General features: G+C 37.0%; 1 pseudogene; it reads left to right on the top strand.

Moving 5' to 3' along the window:
* Positions 1-4,220: 4,220 nt before the first annotated feature.
* LOC118521493 (microtubule-associated protein 1 light chain 3 beta pseudogene) lies at positions 4,221-4,957 on the top strand (annotated as a pseudogene).
* The last annotated feature ends 264 nt before the right edge of the window (positions 4,958-5,221 follow it).

Genomic DNA, 5,221 nt, shown 5'->3' with positions numbered 1-5,221 from the left:
TAAGAGTCTTTTATAGTTTGCTTCCCTCTCTGTTTTTATCTTACTTTGTTTTTCCTTCCCTTCCTCTATTTTCATGTTTCTTAAATTCCACATATGACTAAAATCATATAGTATTTATCTTTCTCTGACTGACTTATTTCATTTAGCATAATACACTCTAGTTCCATACATGTCATTGCAAATGGCAAGATTTCAATTTTTTTTTAAAGATTTTATTTATTTATTTGATAGAGAGAGAGACAATGAGAGAGGGAACACAAGAAGGTGGAGTGGGAGAGGGAGAAGCAGGCTTCCTGCTGAGCAGGGAGCCCAATGTGGGGCTCGATTCCAGGACTCTGGGATCATGACCTGAGCTGAAGGCAGACGCTTAACGACTGAGCCACCCAGGCACCCCAGCAAGGTTTCAATCTTTTTGATTGCTGAGTAATACTCCAGTGTGTGTGTGTGTGTGTACCACCTCTTCTTTATCCATTCATCAGTCCATGGACATTTGAGGTCTTTCCATAATTTGGCTATTATTGATAGTGCTGCTATAAACATAGGGGTGAATATGCCCCTTCTAATCAGCATTTTTGTATCCTTTGGATAAAAACCTAGTAGTGCAATTGCTGGGTCTTAGGGTATTTTTACAATTTTTAACTTGTTGAGGAATCTCCATAATGTTTTCCACAGTGGCTGCACCAGTTGGCATTCCAACCAACACTGCAAGAGGATTCCCCTTTCTCTGCATCATTGCAACATCTGTTGTTTCCTGTGTTGTTAATTTTAGCCATTCTGACAGGTGTGAGGTGGTATCTCACTGTGGTTTTGATTTATATTTCCCTGATGATGACTGATATTTAGCATCTTTTCATGTGTCTGTTGGCCATTTGTATGTATTCTTTGGAGGAATGTCTGTTCCTGTCTTCTGCCCATTTCTTAACTGGATTATTTATTTTTTGGGTGTTGATTTTGATGAATTCTTTATATAATCTGGATCTTAGCCCTTTAGCTGATATGTCATTTGCAAATATCTTCTCCCATTCCTTAGGCTGACTTTTAGTTTTATTGATTGTTTCCTTCACTGTGCAGAAGCTTTTTATTTTGATGAAGTCCCAATAGTTCATTTTTGCTTTTGTTTCCTTTGCCTCCAGAGATGTGTCTAACACAAAGTTGCTGTGGCTAAGGTCAAAGAGGCTGGTACCTGTGTTATCCTCTAGTATTTTGATGGTTGCCTATCTCACATTTTTTCATCCATTTTGAATTTATTTTTGTGTATACTGTAAGAAAGTGGTCCAGTTTCATTCTTGTCCATGTTTCTGTCCAGTTTTCCCAACACCATTTGTTGAAGAGACTGTCTTTTGTCCATTGGATATTCTTTCCTGCTTTGTTGAAAATTAGTTGACCATGTAGTTTTGGGTCCATTTCTGGGTTCTCTATTCTGCTCCATTGATCTATGTATCTGTTTTTGTGCCAGTATCATGCTGTATTGATGATTACAAGTTTGTAATACAGCTTGAAGAATGGGATTGTGATGTCACCTGCTTTGGTTTTCTTTTTCAACATTATTTTGGCTGTTCAGGGTCTTTTGTGGTTCCATACAAATTTTAGGATTATTTGTTCTGGTTCTGTGAAAAATGCTGGGTTATTTTGACTGGGATTGCATTCAATGTGTAGATTGCTTTGGGTAGTATAGAAATTTTAACAATATTTTTCTTCTAATCTATGAGTGTGGAATGTTTTTCCATTTTGTTGTGTCATCATCAATTTCTTTCATCAGAGTTTTGTGGTTTTCAAGGTATAGATCTTTTACCTCTTTGGTAAGTTTATTCCTAGATATCTTATGGTTTTAGGTGCAATTGAAATTGGGATCGATTCCTTGATTTCTCTTTCTGCAGCTTCAGTATCAATGTATAGAAATGCAACAGATTGCTGTATGTTGATTTTATGTCCTGCAACTTTGCTGAATTCATTTATCAGTTCTAGAAATTTTTTGGTGTAGTCTTTCAAGTTTTCCACATAGAGTATCATGTCATCTCTGTAGAGTGAAACTTTGACTTCTTTGCTGATTTGGATGTCTTTTATTTTTTTTTAGTTGTCTGATTGCTAGGCTAGGATTTCTAGTACTATGTTGAACAACAGCAGTGATAGTGGACATCCCTGTCATGTTCCTGACCTTAGGGAAAAAGCTCCCAGTTTCCCCCATTGAGGATGATATTAGCTGTGGTCTTCATATATGGCCTTTATGGTGTTGAGGTATGTTCCCTCTGTCTCTACATTCTTGAGGGCTTTTATCAAGAATAGATGCTGTATTTTTATCTAATGCTTTTTCTGCATCTATTGACAAGATCATATGGTTTTTATCCTTTCTTTTATTAATGAGGTGTATCACATTGATTGATTTGCAGGTATTGAACTACCCCTTCAGCCCAGGAATAAATCCCACTTGATTGTAGTCAATAATTCTTTTAATGTAATGTTGGATTTGATACCCTAGTATTTTGTTGAGAAATTTTGCATCCATGTTCATCAGGGATATTGGTCTGTAATTCTCCCTTTTAGTTGGGTCTTTGTCTGGTTTTGAAATTAAGATAATGATGGCTTCATAGAATGAGTTTGGAACTTTTCCTTACATTACTATTTTTTGGAACTCTTTGAAAAGAATAGGTTTTAATTCTTTTTTAAATGTTTGGTAGAATTTTCCTGGGAAACCATCTGGCCCTGGACTCTTGTTTGTTGGAGATTTTTGATGACTCATTCAATTTCTTTGCTGGTTATGGGTCTGTTCAAATTTTCTATTTCTTTCTGTTTCAGTTTTGGTTTCTAGGAATTTATCCATTTCTTCTAGATTGCCCAATTTGGTAGCCTATAATTGGTCATGATATTATCTTATGCTTGTTTGTATATCTGTGGTGTTGGTTGTGATCTCCCCACTTTCATTCATGATTTTATTAATTTGAGTCCTTTCTCTTTTCTTTCTGATAAGTCTGGCTAGGAGTTTATCAATTTTGTTAATTCTTTCAAATAAGCAGCTCCTACTTTCACTGATTTGTTTTACTGTTTTTTTTATTTCAGATATCATTCATTTCTGTTTTAATCTTAATTATTTTCCTTCTTACGTTGGTTTTAGGTTTTATTTGCTGTTCTTTTTCTAGCAGCTCTAGGTGTAAGGTTAGGTTGTGTATTTGAGACTTTTCTTGTTTCTTGAGGAAGGCCTGTATTGTTTTATACTTCCCTCTTATGACTGCCTTTGCTGCATCCCAAAGGTTTTAGACTCTTGTGTTTTCATTTTCATTTGCTTCCATGTAGCTTTTTATTTTTCTTTAATTTCCTGGTTTACCCATTCATTGTTTAGTAGGATATTCTTTAACCTCCATGTTTTTGTGGTATTTCCAAATTTTTTCTTGTTGGTTGACTTCAAGTTTCATCAAATTGTGGTCTAAAAATATACATGGTATGATCTCAATGTTTTTGCACTGGTTGAGGCCTGATTTGTGATCCAGTATGTGGTCTTTTCTGGAGAATGTTTCATGTGCACTAGAAAAAGAATGTGTATTCTGCTGCTTCAGGAAAAAATGCCCTGAATATGTCTGCTAAGTCCATCTGTTCCAGTGTGTCATTTGAAGCCATTGTTTCCTTGTTGATCTTCTGCTTAGATGATCTGTCCATTACTGTGAGTGGGATATTATTAAAGTCCCTAATATTATTGTATTATTAATCAATGAGTTTCTTTAAGTTTGTTATTAATTGATTTGTGTATTTGGCTGCTCCTAAGTTGGGGGCATAAATATTTACAATTGTTAGATTTTCTTGTTGGATAGAGACCTTTATTTGATGTAGTGCCCTTCTTCATCTCTTGTTACAGTCTTTCTTTTAAAATCTAGTTTATTTGGTATAACTATGGGTACTTCAGCATTCTTCTGATGTCCATTAGCATGATAAATTGTTCTTCACCCTCTCACTTTCGATCTGGAGGTGCCTCTCACTTTCAATCTGGAGGTGTCTTTGGGTCTAAAATGAGTCTTTTTGGGGGCGCCTATGTGGCTCAGATGGTTAAGCATCTGCCTTCGGCTCAGGTCATGATCCCAGGGTCCTGGGATCGAGCCCCACATCTGGCTCCCTGCTCAGCGGGGAGCCTGCTTCTCACCCTCCCTCTGCTTCTCCCCCTGCTCATGTTCTCTCTCTCTCTGTATCTCTGTGTCTCGAATAAATAAATTTTAAAAAATAAATAAATAGGAGGAGCTTCTGCTGCCGCCGCCACCGCCTGCAGCAGCCGGGACCCTCCGCCTCACCGCCTCCACTTCGCCGCCCGCGCCATGCCCTCTGAGAAGACCTTCAAGCAGCGCCGCACCTTCGAGCAAAGAGTAGAAGATGTCCGACTTATCCGAGAGCAGCATCCTACCAAAATCCCAGTGATAAAAGAACGGTACAAGGGTGAGAAGCAACTTCCTGTCCTGGACAAAACCAAATTCCTTGTACCTGATCATGTCAACATGAGTGAGCTCATCAAGATCATTAGGAGACGCTTACAACTCAACGCTAATCAAGCCTTCTTCCTGCTAGTGAATGGACACAGCATGGTGAGTGTGTCCACACCGATTTCTGAAGTGTATGAAAGTGAGAAGGACGAAGATGGATTCCTATATATGGTGTACGCTTCTCAGGAGACATTTGGAATGAAACTGTGTAAGACTAGAAAAATGCATCTGTTCTTGAATTTTTTTAAAACCTTACCAAGGAGAAAAAAAGGGGTATTACCAACTGAGATTGATGAGTTCATCCAATCACAGATCATCAAAACAGTAGTGTTCCTGCCTAGGAGTTTTAGGAAGTTGTTTTGTACTGTAAGCAGAAAAACTGAGCTCCAAATGAGCACATTCAGCTTTGGAAAACTACATTGTTTCACCTAGGCTGTTTTGTTTTCAAATTTAGAAGTTTAAAAATAAAATACTTTGCATTCTAAGTTAAAAAAAATAAAATAAAAAATAAAAAATAAATAAATAAAATGAGTCTTTTTTAAGCAGCATACCAATGGGTCTTGTTTTTCATCTGCTCTGATATCCTATGTCTTTTGATTGGAGCATTTAATCCATTTACATTCAGAGTAATTATTGAAAGATATTAATTTATTGCCATTGTATTACCTGTAAAGTTGCTGTTCCTGTAGACTATCTCTGCTTTTTTCTAGTTTTTGTTGCTTTTGGTCTCTCTTTCCCACCTAAATGGTACCCTTTAACAATTC

This window comes from Halichoerus grypus, chromosome X (genome assembly GCF_964656455.1).
Source record: "Halichoerus grypus chromosome X, mHalGry1.hap1.1, whole genome shotgun sequence".
Taxonomy (NCBI): domain Eukaryota; kingdom Metazoa; phylum Chordata; class Mammalia; order Carnivora; family Phocidae; genus Halichoerus; species Halichoerus grypus.
This window is presented reverse-complemented; position numbering and strand designations above follow the sequence as displayed.